Raw genomic sequence first — 15,132 nt, forward strand, 5'->3', positions numbered from 1 at the left:
GGGTCATGCTCTTTACTAGAAGGGAGTAAAGGTAAACCAAGAGGCTCATAGTTACAAGAAACCTAAGTAGACTTAAAATTTTCTACCTCCTAAGATACAATGGTTCTACTTACTGAATACAATATGAAACAATATATGGATAATCTATGGATGCATACTACAAAGAGAAGAGAATACAACTAACTAGACAACATATGAATTGCCCAAGTTATCATGAATCTCATAATACAAAGCTTGTTTTCAACTTAGCAACTTTCATCAACTACACTCAAAATCCTTATAGAGAGATGAGAATGCAAATGAAAAACTACTTTACATAGAACTAAGAAAATGAAATTAAAATGTAAATAATAGTCTTATATCATATAACCACTATAAGAAATCAATAACACAAATTTTATCCACAGACCTATAACTTTCATTGACCAAAAAGATCACTTCCAAGCACTACAAAACTAATGATAACATGCAATGTAATGAACAACGAGAAATAGTACAAGCATAGAGTCTCACTCAGTAGTCAAAGCTATAGGGGTTTGTTCACACCACAATTTTTTGATCCTTATTTACTTCTTCAAAAGTTACATTTATAGGTCTATTAGAGTTGGTCATTTACATTTAATGATTAAAATACTGATCATCTTTGAGGAAATATATCTAAAAATAAGATGCACTAAGAAATCATCCATTACAAAATTTTAGCCTATGAGGGGAATGCCAAATATAGCTACAATATTATAAAGGGATAGAGAGAAAGAGGGGGTGACACTTGTCACATCCTACAATGGAAATGTAACACCTATGACTGCACATTATTTCTTGTTTGGACTAAAGGTTCTAGCTCTGTGTGTCTTCATTGCATCAATAACATTATTTAGTTTAGTGATACTTGGGATAATAATATTATTAGCTTTGACCTTCCAATAGTCATGCATTTTTTTTCAGTTTTTCTACTCTAGAGATCTATGATTGGAGCTTCTCCACTACTCACTTCAGAATGCAATCTACTATTGTGAGGCCCAAAATCCTTGCCACTTGGATGTTCATTGGATTTGTAGCTTCTTCAATAAATGGGAGAAACTTAATCTTCATTCATTCAATATCTACCAACTGATTATTTTTGGTGACATATGATTCACTTTGTAGAACCTTCAAATATTCAAATATTTTGTCTATAGATTTCTTCACTAAATCATATACACAATTTAATTCTTGCTCACACTTTACTAAACTTTTGATTTTGGACTCCAAAACTTGTTTTCGATGAAGAAATGGTTCTTGGCTTGATTGTAGTACTCTGTGGATCACAACAACATTAAGTTTCATGTCAATTACTTCTTGTAATTGGACCAATTTCTCTATTAAGTTTTTGATTGCTTGTTCATTGAGATCTGGTAATTTGATACTACTTCTCTAAATCTATCTATATCAAGTAACACATTTCCTATTGTCATTTCAATCATGTTTTTAATTAGTGACACACTTATTAAGATTGTAAGTATCTACCAAGCATATTGAATAGTTAACAATGTTAACCATGCATTTTAGTATCTATCAAGGTCTACAACTACTAACGAGTCCAAGGGACAATATTTAGTTTGCATAGAGTAGTTACTACCATGGTGATAATTAGTAGTGTAAATCAAGCATCTCAGTATATGTTGATTTTATCAATGCAAATCAAGTTATGCAACGCTTACCGAGTTTGTAGTTGATGTGATGTGAGTCAAGTGCTAACCAAGCAACTCAATGTTAACCAAGTGACTCAATTTATAATGAGCTCATAGTAATAGCATTGATTGAGCTATGTAGTGTGAATCAAGTGATTCAATTTATATGTCGATTTTCATAGTATTCACCAAGTTACTAGTGTAGCCCGAGTTCAAGACTACTTTGAAGTGATTAGTATGGATTGAGCTTCTATGTTTATCGAGTGCATTATGATGTCGATCATTTACAATGGATGCCAAGTATCAAAACCTCACTAAGGTTGTCTTCATTACCTAATTTTCTACACTTTAGCTAACTTTGCGATTTTTTGTAAACTTGTATTGTGCCTGACTTTGTAATTTGTAATTGGATTGGTATATATGTAATGTATTGTATCACATCCAATATATGGGATGGAAGTAATGTAATAAGTAGAGAAGATAAGAAGAGAAAATTACAAAGGCTACATCAGTATAAGGAGCAGCAAAAATTTATCTATCACAACAAGGTGATTACTACATTCAAAGGAATCTCATTCAACAAACCAAGTTATAGATCAAAGATCAACTACTATTTCATCCTAATAAGTGGATTAGTCAAATCCTTTCACAAGGTATACTTAATAGTCTTATGTAAATCTCTTTACTAAGTGCATACTTCATTTTATTTTTGTAAATCCTCTTGCAAGGTAGACCTAGTAGTCCTTATTGCTCTTAATAGGGTAGATCATCAAAAGTGACCATTGTAAGCCTTAACAGGCCAACTTTATACTACAGTACTATAGCTTGTGGGTACCATCCCCACCCCAGTTTTACTTTCTATTTGGAAGGTTTCTAGGTCACCAAATTGTGTATCAAAAGTGTTATGAATTCTTTAATGTTTTTAGTTTCTCATGCATGCAATTAGATGAGAATACTCATGAAGGATTAATTGCTAATTAAGGATTAAGTTTTTTTGGCTACTGATTCACCCCTCCTCTCTCGGTAACTTAGCTTATCATAATATTTCCAACATTTATATTGTTCTCAATAAGAGGGGGACCTTTGGTCTTTAATTCTTCTATCCAGGCACAGCCAACCTAATCAAATTTCCTATCTTGTTGTAGCTTAATCAATAGATTCTTACTCTCCTCTACACTTGGATCAAATGTACTTGCAAATTTATTTCCATGTGTTGGTCTAATGTAATCCATTAGTTCTTTATTTGAGGCCTTCAACACCTCTTTTTCTAATCTTAATTTCAATCTATTTTCAATCTTTGCATCTGTTGATTTAAAGATGTTGACCATAGAATTATGTACTAGAATGCCCATATCAACAATTCTAATTTAGAAATCATTTGGAGTTAACTTGTGAAACCTTCCCTCATTCTGAGTTTTTGCAATCTCCATGAGAAGGTGTCTAGTTGCCAACATTTCTAGGGTCTTTTGCTTCTTTTCCTTCTTTGACACTGGCTAGGGCTAAGTTTCCTATATAAGTAGATCTTTAGATGGAGCACTTTCCTCACATCTCCTCTTCTTTCTATCAATAGTTTCTTCCAACCAAGATTTAGTTGAAAAGACATTGAGTGCTAATTATAGGGCTGACAGATAAAAAAGCTTCCTTGGAACTAGGGGTGTTACCTTGCTCCTACTAGAAAATGGAAGGGTGGATACTTTAGAAATAGATAAAGCTAGTGTGTTACCTTGTTCATATGTGCTTTTCTCTTGACCATCTAGAGGATTTTTTTACTAGATTGATGGTTGGCACTAGGGAGGTAGTCCTAACTATTGATTTCTCCTTCTCATGTTTATCTTTCTCTACAACTTCATCTATGACTTTTTTAGTAGCTGGAAGAGATCCTCCTCTACAGGTTGGAAGGACTTGAATATTCTTGTCAAGAGTTTGGTATCCTTCTCCACCAATAGATTGTGTTAGTCTAGTTGATGTTGATGTTGTTGTAGTAATGGAAGTGGTAGCTAATGGGGACTAAGATTCCCCAAATGCTACTCCATTAGCTAAACTTGTGGCTCCAATCCTATTTTTCCTTTCTCTAGTCCATTCTACACATTTTTATACCATCTTAATGTTTATATCCATTAGGACATCTATTGTATCAATCATAGGACCATTAGGCAATATCCTTGATTTTTCCATAGGTAGTAGGTCTCATGTAGGAACCATCATCTTTGATATCACTAACATCATAAGTATCATTATATAACTTAATTTTAGTAATTTTCAATCTAGACCAATATTTATCTTTGGTTTGATATTCATTCTAACATCAAGCCCAATAGTCTTCTATATCTATGACATGCCTATGTGCATAACCAAGCTTGAGATGGTCTTTCACAAAGCTAGTAGGATCATATTGAGGTTTGATAACTTTATAATATATCAAATTAATTCTATTCTCAAAGGTCTTGACTCAATTTTGGGCATCAAACCTAGAGGAAAAAGAATAGGGTCTTACTATAATTGAGAAAGAAATGATAGCTATCTTCTTCATAATAGAGCATAAGGTGTTAATCTCTAATATTTGTCTGCATAATTCAAAAAGTACTACCTTCTCCTTAGGATACCTATGGAGACTCTTTTGAAATCCATCGAATGTGCCAATCCTAATGTAGGAGAAAGATAGAAATTGAAAAAAAAAAACATGTAAACTAGCTTACCATAGATATGGCTTCGAGTAAAAACCTCTGCTCAAAGAATCCTTATAATTCTTGGCATAGCCTCATGGTAAGGGAATCGTTTACCTTGACATATTCTTCAAAATTCTTTTCTAGTTACATATAAGCATACAATTAATAAACCTTAGTGTTCTCATCAAAATCTTCAATACTAGGTAAACTAGGCCATAGGTGATGTGTGGCTAAGGCATATATCTGATAGGAAGACATATAGAATTCTTTAAATTCCCTTATTGAATTTATCTAAGAGCCAAGCTCATCAAAGATTATTTGGGCCTAGTCAATTTGTAATTCATGAACACAAATGGTGTGAACCAAGTAGAAGTGGTGCTTTATGAATTCTAGGACCTACTCCTTTCTTTTTAATCATGGAATTAGAGCCAAGATATCCATAATTTCCCTTTTTAGATTAGTTTCATAGATAGTTCTTGGTATTTTTCTCTTCTTACTTCAAGGGGTCTGGAACCATGTACTTTTCATATCTCCTCTTCTTTAAGTTTTCTTCTCATTAAAGATTGATGGAGACAAGCCAAAATCAATATCACAATATTTTTCCTTCATTATAATTTTGAAGGAAACTTACAATAATTATTTATTTACTAAGAACAAGATAGATTGATCAAGCAATAAAATCTACTTGAGCTCTAGATTAAACCTCTCAATGTATTCCTTTACCAATTATGACACTTGCACAACCGTGGGAAACTTGAAAGATTCAATGAATCCTATCTCCTTTAGCTTCTGTGTTATCAAATGGATGGGTTTGGCATTCAATATTTTATGTAATTCCCCAAGATCAAAGAACTTGAGAGATGTATTAGTGTAGTCCTTAAGTTCAATTTCTAGTCCAATCAAATGATGATACCCAACTGACATGACTTCCATTTTCTTATATTCCACATAGGAAGATCAAAGACTTAACAAGTATGCATAAAATAGCCATTAAGAAAAGATGAACTTTATTTGGTTGAAATCTGATCATATAGATTCGAGATTTTGAACATTGGAACCACATGAACAAAATAACTTATGGCCATAATGGTTGGATTTTCAAAACATTAGGTAGATCAATGAATATTTAAATTAAATTATTTCTACCCACATGATAGCCCACAAATCCAAACAATAAAATTTACTTTAACCTCCTATAATACCGAGATTATTTCTTTTCCAAATCTCCTTTGACATAAGCTTAATGGAAGTTACCTCTTTAGCTTTGAAATACAGAAGGGTGTGCACTAAAACTTGTTAAGCATGGAGAAGGCGGCATCACCTTATTTATCTATAAGCTTTCCTTTACCTTCAAGTTTTTTTGGTTAAGGATTGCATCACATAGACTATTCCTTTAGTGCCTTGGATATTTTATAGCTTACTTTTCCATATGAGGCTTTTCTTCTTTACTTTATCACATAATCTGGAGAAGTGGTGAATTATATTTTCCACGTCAAGCACTTGAATGATTATTTCCTATATTTAGGTCATGAACTTAGTGACTCACTCCATCAAAAACATCAATCTAGCATCTCCATAGAATATCCTCTCATTTAGCTTTGAGACCTTTCAAATTTTATGTCCTCCAGTATAGAAACCTCATAGATACCTCTTTAGATAGAAAAGCACCACCGAGACACATATTTTCTAGAGAAATCATTTTCCATTGATTTCCAGTAACTTTCCCCTTTAATCTTCGGATGAATTACTGACTTTAGATCCAGACTTAATAACTTCAAATCAATGGCTTAGATTTATCCACAAACATTCATCAACAAGAAAATGGGGGCCATCAAACCAAATATGACTTTTCTTGGAATGTTCAAAATGGGAAGAGTAGTTCTGAGAGTTGTAGGGGGGGGGGGGGGGGGGGGGGCGCTTGTGAATTAGAAGTAACACACTTTTAACCTTTTCAAATCCTTTAAAGCAAATAACTAAAACCAAATTTCATGCATCAACACCAATAACACCATATTTGGTAACCAAGAAACCCTCTAGGAATAAGAAAGTAAAATTGGGGTGGGGCTGATACCCACAAAATCACTGCAGCAATAATTGTTTGACCACTACTAATGGTTTGCCCTATGAAAGGCCTGCCCTATTAAAGGCTTTACATTGTGTCAATAATGACCTAGTTAGAGGATTTACAAACACTTTACATGAAGTGTTACCCTGTTAAAGGATTTACAATAGGTTGTTAAACCCACCTAATTCATAGGATTTTCAATCACCTTCTCCAAAGGTTCTCCCTCCTAGTTGTTAAGCTAACCTATCAATATAGGATTTCCAACATCTAATACAATGGCAAGAAAGTATTAGAACAATGAGTTTGATAGTATGTAACCTTTAATTGCTGATTTTAGGCATTTGATCTGCTCACTCTAATGTGATCCTTGCTTGATCTAATATCTGTTGGTATCCCTTGCTTTGTTCTGATCAACTGGATATGTAATTGCTGCTCTATTCCTCTAAGTCTTTCACACTTCACTCTGAATTTTTCTATAGTTTACCCATACAATGTTCTCTTCCATATACACAATGGGTTTTCATCCTCCTTTTAAAGATTCTGAATACTTAGGGTTAGGTATGGATCTACGATCCATATTGAATCTTGAATTCCCACTCATTCCTTGCATTTTTCTCATTGGTTGCATGCCTGCTTCATTGTTTTGATTGGTTGCGTTGGTGTTTTAAAACTATTGAATCAACAAAATGCTCAATACCAAAATGATATCACTCACACAATCTAAGGATTATCCAATTCCTATTAATAATTATATGTGCAAACCATTTGGACCCAACTTCAACAAAACCAAGGGTGGTTTTCTACTCTTTAGGCTCTAAAAAACTAGGGTGGGTATACCCAGGGATGATTCAAGACTAGGAAACACTATATGAGAATTATTTTAGTTTCATTCTGATTCTCATCTCAAATCCTCAAATACATGCATAATTCTTGACAATTTGATAAACACATCCCATATAACAAATCTAGCCAAAATTCTTCTATAGATCTGCACGTATTCTCAGCAATAGTGGCTAACTGAAGCTAAAACATTCCATGCAAACAAGTATCGGCTAAATTTGAAGATCTTAAAAAAATAAAAGTAAAATTGATTATAATTTTGCATTTGAGACCCATTCATGACACACTTCTCTGTCAATTGAATCAATTTTGACCAGTGCCTAATCCATTAGGGTTCAGAGTCTACTACAAATCCTTAGATCTAATTTGTTGCCTTACAACAAATATTATCAACAATTCTTATCAAAATTCATCATTCAAAACATCCTTCTTAATACTATAGCAACCTTATCTAGTTCATCAAAGCTTTTACTTAATCCATTGAACTAAGAGTAGTGGTGAACAGATATACAACCTAAATGGATTGCATTCAATTGCACAACCCTTTACTCATACAATATCAAGATAACTAAGTAACTAAAAGGAGACAAAATTTAGAAAGAACTGATATGGGGATAGCTCATAATTTGTATTCATTTTCTTTGAAAATTGTATACATTTGTAGTAACTCGGAATGACCCTAGGAAAAATACAGAGATCATTCTATATTAATGCATTCTTAGGAACTAACAAAGATGATACATCATAAAACTTGCTCAAACATTGGACTGAAAGAAAACTAACTATATCACCTAAGCATTAGAAAATTGGCCCTTTCTCCAGCCCTAGAATCTCACTTATATAGTGTGAGATGTAACAAGCTTCAAGCTAAGAGAAATTGACAGGTGTCCTTTACAAGAGATATTCACATACACCTATCACAAAATTACAAAATGTGAGTAACATAAAGACTTATACATCAAACATTCCTTTCGTGGCCCCCTTTCTATTACATCCCTTGGAATCGGAAAAGTACAATGATTTGATGCTTCGATCAATCTAATTCCTCAGAATAAGTGACCATGAGGCTTGAAAGTGAGGTTTCCTCTTCAGTTACCTACAGGTTTACTTAAACTTGGGGATTTTCTCTGTCTTCAACATCAACTATTAAAGTAACAGTTACACTTGCATCATCTTCTACCTCGTCATCTTCTAACATCTTCTCTATAGACATGAATTTATCTTTCCACTCATTATAAGCAGTGTCATCTGGCCAATCAAAATTTAGAACCTCGCTTTGTAAAGTTATTAAAGAATTTGCAACTACCTGTTAGGATAAACCACGGACAGAAATAAAAACTACATGCAAATATAACCAATAACAAAAAATAATAGAACACACAGAAATGAACACAAGGCACCAAGATTTAATGTGGTTCACCCAATCCCTGGGCTACGTCCACCAAACAGCAAGTCCGATCTTATTACAATCCAGTGATTACAACTTGATTACAATCCGTAATCCCTTACAGCTCAATACCTCCGCAAGAACCAATTTCATATCACCACCTATAAAAATACCCAACCCTAAGCCCTTTTTATACAAGTATTAAACTGCTTTAGGGTTATAACATGTCGGCCATATGTCGGCTACCATGTCAGCTACTTCCCAAAAAAAAAAATTTTGGGAACCCCACTATTTATGAAGTATGTACAGTACTTTCCTGATCAGTCACCACAATCTAACACCGCCTCTATATCAACAAGGTTTTTCCTAACATCTTTATAAAATAACTATACTTTTACCAGCTCCTCATTTGTCCGGGCCCATAAATAATGACCAATTTTATTAATGACTTTATTCATCCTTTCACAAAAGATCTCATCTAGCTCTTTCTTCCATTCTTCCTTTTCCTTCACTGTATCAATGGTCTTTAAAGCACAAGGGAATAAATCAAACTTCTCTGCAATATACTGGGAAAAACAAACAATTAATCTTTTTTGAAAAGAATCTTGTTTGTCATCAAAACCTTGCAATTTATTAAGCAAACCAAAGATCTAATCTATTTGATGACATGGTATTTGAATGATGGATATACACATAATAGTGATATCTTTATTTCTTTCTATCCATTTCTACATAAGGGGTCTATATGTAGCTTCAATTCATCCTTGATGGTTGCAATCCTTGATAACAAATCAAAAAATGATGGTCACTCAATCTTATCTACTAAATGCATTATATCCTACTTTATTTTCTCCTCAAACTGATTATTTAGTTCTACATGCAATGCATACAACTTATTCTTTTCTTCTTCAAATTCCTCTGCAGTGTAGAACTGTGGCCTTTTAGGGGTATTTGGTACCTCAACAATTGGAGTGGACTTGAAAGGTTCAATAGGTGGTCTAGGGGGGTTATACAATCCTGGATCTGCTAGATTCTTCTACTTTTCTTTTCCCTAGTTGTTTCTCCATTTGAGATACTTTGTTTTCTAATGATTGTATCTGCATAGCCCTTTCCTCATATGCTTTCAAAACTTCTTCAAACCTGGCATTGAGTTGGGCAAATCTATCTTCTTTCTGACTAGATACAACACTACCAAATTTTAACATTTTTGAGGCCATTCCTATTATCTACTTACTGCCTACCTCACCAACCCTAAAAACTGTCAATGCACCAGTATGTTGTGTAGTAGAGATTTCCTACATTATGGTCTTGTCTCTTTTTTCAATTGACCAAATAACAAGGGATTGGTGGTCATCACTAAACTTGACTCCCCTATGAGCCTGTAATATCTCTTCCTCAGTCTTAAACTAGATGTCCTTTTGTTTCCTTACTATATCAGAAACTATGGCATTCACTATATCCCATTCAGGTAAAATAACGACTTCTGACTGTCTAACTACTTGCCTACCAACCTCAAGGGTAAATTGAGAAAAATCATTCAAAAATTTAGACTTTACCTCCTCCTTAATAGTAGAATCCAATTTATTAGGTTGTTCTACCTTTATCTTTTCACAAGTCTTCTCAAAATTTCCTATATTTAGCCTCCATAAAAATTGAGCAAATGCCCTAGATTTCACAAAATTATCATCATTAATAAACCTCTTAGAGGCTTGGCTAACTATTGGATCAATTTCCTTACCTTGGTAATCAGCAACAGTTAAATCCAATGAAGGTGTAGGTGGTTCTCATGGCTTGCCAATCTCCAAATCTATGGAGGTAACAATTACATCTCCCTCTCCACCAATTTGTCTAAGTTTTTTTATTAGAGATGTTTCATCATCAATTCTGATTGGAGACTGGCTTGGGGAATACTACTCCATTTGAGAAGAAGACCCTTGCTCCAACTTTTGTCTTTTTGGAGCACTGGTTGTAGGTGGGCTTTCTGGCCTTGATCTCTACTGAGGAGGAACTTGTTGCACATTCTAGATCATTACATATCTTGCCCTTTTTTGCAAAGTGTACTAACCTGGAGACACCACATTTCTACTATTTATTCTCCTTTGCACCTCTGCAGCCTTGTCTAGATAAGCCTTGGCATATGCATCATTCTTCTCATTCATGACTTGTATTAGCATAGAAAAATTATTCATGAATGCCTACATCTTGGCTCCCCAATATTTCTTTTCTTTCAATGCATCATAATGGAGGTCAAAAGCATTAATGAATTCTAGGGTTTTGCTAAATAGTATCCATTTCTCCTTTTTCAATTCTTGTTCTTGCAAAGTAAAAACATTTCTAATCACATCCTCTAGATAGTAAACTTGTTGCACTATGTGGGAAGCTTTTATTCTCTCTCTTAAGAGGTCCTAGAATCCTTTAGGATCAATAAACCTAGCATGAGATTCTGCCATGTTATATCTATCTAAGAACAAATTCAAATGCTTCCACCCTTTCATTACAAAAACAAAATCATGTGCCATAGTAACAATTGGAAAAAATGTACCCTTCTTAGGATAACACATATGAATTAGCATATGACTTTGGCTATGTATTTGACTATGTATGACTTTGGCTTACTCAAAGTCATACATAGTCAAAGTCATACAAACTCATATGCTAATTGGAAAAAATGTACCCTATTGCATCTTGTCTTTCTCAGCACATGTATGACTTTGGCTTACTCGGCATATGAAGCATTTTGACTTGCGTGGCATCAATTGTGACTTGGCACCTATATATCACTCGGTACTTATATAATGCTCAACACCTGAAGTCACTCAACACCTATTGGAGTTCTGGCTTGGCACACACTATGACTCGGCATACATAGTGTACTCAGCTTCAATGTAAAAAGTGGTTAAGTGTGTTGACACTCAAATTTCAAAACCATTCTAAGGCCAACAATCTTCACCTTTGACATGAGTTTCAAAAACACTTAACTATGCATTATTGAACTGACCTTATGAGTACATTTTTTTCATTCTGCTCGGCATATATGCAAAATTTCAAAATTTGTTCAAAATTTTGTAAGGAACAATATACCTTATAACTCCCCCTGGGCTGATTGTGTCTTATTCATTCTTACAACCAAAATTATGTGCTTGATACTCTTTTTCTTTTGCCCTTTTCCTGTATTTTGTACCTTTGTTCTATATATGATCTATCAGAGCTATGGAATTCCTACATTTTGTATCAGATCTTATATGGAATAGAGCTATCTTCCTTATGATTGCCAAAAAAATTTATCTCCCCCTCACTTTGTCTTATTACTTATCTCCCCCTTTTGGCTATCAAAATTTATTGTATTCTCCGCCTTAGTTATATCTTCATCAAAATATTATATCTCCCTTAAAACATATATCTCCCCCTTTTTGACACTAATGTCAAAGGGTTTTAAGGAGTAATACCATATTTCACCAAAAATGTGCTATTTACCTCTATTATTATTTTTAGATTTGCATCTCAATTCTCCAAAGCAATGTTAAGTGACTTGTGCTGGATGGCAGTCTCTACAGCAAGGTGTACAAGTCCATCAAGTGTAGAAAGATATGGATCTTTCTTTAAAACTATTTCTACATATACTTGCTCCTTGTGGAGGACCTCCAAGTGTGGGGTTATGGATGATTGAATTTGCATTAATTTTCCCTTTATATTGGCCTCTTCACTTGGTAATGTAGCTAGCTCTCTTTGAGTGTGAAGCAATTAGGAAAAATGCTTCTCACTTTGAGTTGGATCTCTTGGCAGTTGCATGCTAGAAATCTTCAAATTTCTTTCCAAGCTCAATATCCTTTGTTTTGTTTCTTGTGTGAAGTTGGAAAAATCACTCAACTTTTTGTATAATGAGAAAATGTTCTCAAGTATAACTTTGACCTTGTCAATTTTCTTGGCTAGTTTAACCTATTCAAGTGGTATACCACTTGATATATTCTCATTTACTTTCCCCTACAATTTTCTCTCAGACCATTCCATAAGTTTAACATTGGTGTCCTGGTCTTCACTAGTCACCTAGTCAACTATATCAAATAGTTGTTTTATTATGGGCTTTGCTTCATCTAGTGACTGCAAGCTAAATGCATCCATAAAGATGTCCTTAATGTCATTCAATGCTTATTTGTGTTTATACTCTTTTCTAAGTATCTCCTGCCTATTCCTTTTGTCTAAAGCATCTTGCATTTCTATGATCTAAGCCATGGTGATGGTCTTAGAGTCATAGGTAGGTATAACAATATCTTCATCTAGCTTAGGGTCTCCATAATGAAGTACCCTAGCCACTCTAGTTGAGCTTGATCCTAGAGTTGGGATTTGCAAAGGAGTGCCTTCAGTGCTTGGCCTTTGAAGGGTCTTTGTGGGAGTTCCAGTCTTTGGTAGTTCTACCAATGTTTGTATGGTGGCCTGCTCCTTTTCCTTTGATGTATCCTCCTCATCAGATTTTTCTTCCTCTGCACTTGGCTTTTGTAATGTATCACCTACTACTAGAGACGGTGGAAGCATCAAAATTTTAGTGCTACTAGTTTTATGGTGAAAGGTGGTTCCTTTGGTTTCACCTTTTCTCTTTGTGGTTCTGCTACTGCCTTCTATAATTCATCTACACTCACCAATATAGGGCTTGTACATAACTATGCCTAAAGAGTGGATTGGTGAAGGATCTTAGAGAGATCCTCTATAGTTAGGGGATTAATGTTTTGAGCTAAATTATCAGGAACATCTTTAATAGTTATTGATTCTATAGGTGTGATGGTAATATGAGGAGGGCTAGGAGGTGGCAATTGTGTGTCCTACACACTATGTTCCTCTTCTTGCTGTTGTTCAACTATTGCCATAGTTTCTTCCTTTTGTGTTCCTTCCTCCTCACATTTTCCTTTTTCCTCCTCAACTTTTTTATCTTCCTCCTCTTTCTTCTTTTCTTCATCAGCTCTTGTTGTTTCTTCCTTCTCTTCCTCTTGCTTCTCTTCCTCTACTTTCTTCTCTTTTTCTTTCTTTCCCTTGGTGCTAGCTTCTACCTTATTTTCTTCCTCTTCCTTCTCATCAACTATTTTGTAAATTTTTTTTCACAATTGTGTGGATTTATTTACTACATTCTCAATCTTGTTTTGAAGGATGTTGAAGGCTCTATACTTAGATGCAAATTTTCCACGATGTTTCTTATTAGCTTTTGTTATTTGTCCTTTTGTCATGTTAGGATTTACTTGAGCTAAGGTATATTCTTTGATCTCCCTTTCCATTTTTAGATAATAATTCCATTTATTCTCAATTATCTCATATAGTTCTCTAGGCATGGTAGTCTCTAGCTCTAGAGGTGTGTTTTCGAATTTAGCCATTATGGCATATATTGATTCTTCTACTTTATTTTTCTCATCTTTATTGAGCTTATTAAAATCAAGAGTCTTTAAATCATTTAAATCAACATTCCTAAGCTTTTCACAAATTTTGTCTAAGGCATATTTTGGAGGATGACTTACCACTTTGAATTGATTGTGGTCCTTTGACTTTGTTCTCTTCTCATCATCTATGTCAGGCTATGCCACATATTTTCTTCTCTTCTTTAGCACTTCATTAGTCTATTCACTAGCCTTCTTCTTCTCTTTTGTTTCCTCTTTGGCCTTTTCTGTGGATGCCCTTGTAGTAGCTCTGGTTTCTGGTGCTAGCTTAGCTTTTGCAGGCTTAGTGACCTTCTTAAGCTTGGGCTAAGCTGGAGGCTAAGTTTTAGCCTTTCTTTTCTTTTTCTTGGCTAGTGTAGGTGCTTCCTTGGCTTCTTCTTCCTTAGCATCTTCCTCCTTGTCTTCTCCTAAGCCTTGTGTTAGTTCCATTGGGTTTTTCCCTTGCTCTTCTTCTTATTCACTTTCTCCTTCTAATTCTTCTTCTTCTTCTTCACCGCCTACTTCTCCTTCAATATTTGCCCCAAGTTTCTTCTTTATCTTCTTTACTAATTTATCTTTTTTCTTGATAACAGAAGCTATCTTTAATTTAGTTTCAACCTTTTATTTGACAACATCATATGTGCCAAAGTGAGGAGTTTCCTTATCTATTTCTTCTACAAGCAATGTTGTGATTGCTACTAAGGCTTCATCTATATCAATCTCGTATCCCAATGGCCTTAGCCATCTTACTCTTGGTATTGCTACCTAGATGTAGGTATAATCAATGTCAACTAAAAAGAATATGTCATTGATGTGTTTTTCAACTAGGGAAACTGGTATTCTCACCCTTTGGTTCATGGATTTCTTAAAATCCTCAAAATATCTTGTCATTTGGGCCTCAAAATTGTCACCCATCTGATCAATGAACTCATTGATTTGTGTGATTGGATTTTTGTTTGGGTTTCAATTCACCTTTCCAATAGAAGGAAACTCTTCCATAATATAAAAGAATATACACATAAGGACTGAACCAAATTTGGATTGAGCACCTTTTGATCTCCTTATTGCTCCTATGTTTTCATTTATTTACTGCAACATTAGTTCTGAC

The 15,132-nt window shown here is 34.4% G+C and overlaps 1 long non-coding RNA gene across 1 annotated transcript in view; it reads right to left on the reverse strand.

Annotated features, from left to right (window-relative positions):
* Positions 1-1,216: 1,216 nt before the first annotated feature.
* Positions 1,217-15,132, reverse strand: part of LOC149576434 (uncharacterized) — a 32,398-nt gene continuing 18,482 nt past the window's right edge. Inside the window, exon 3 of the long non-coding RNA XR_016354291.1 lies at positions 1,217-1,297. This is a non-coding gene — a long non-coding RNA (uncharacterized LOC149576434). The remainder of the gene's footprint in view (positions 1,298-15,132) is intronic.

This window comes from Cupressus sempervirens, chromosome 1 (assembly GCF_028749045.1).
Source record: "Cupressus sempervirens isolate cs-2001-9-10 chromosome 1, ASM2874904v1, whole genome shotgun sequence".
Classification (NCBI taxonomy): domain Eukaryota; kingdom Viridiplantae; phylum Streptophyta; class Pinopsida; order Cupressales; family Cupressaceae; genus Cupressus; species Cupressus sempervirens.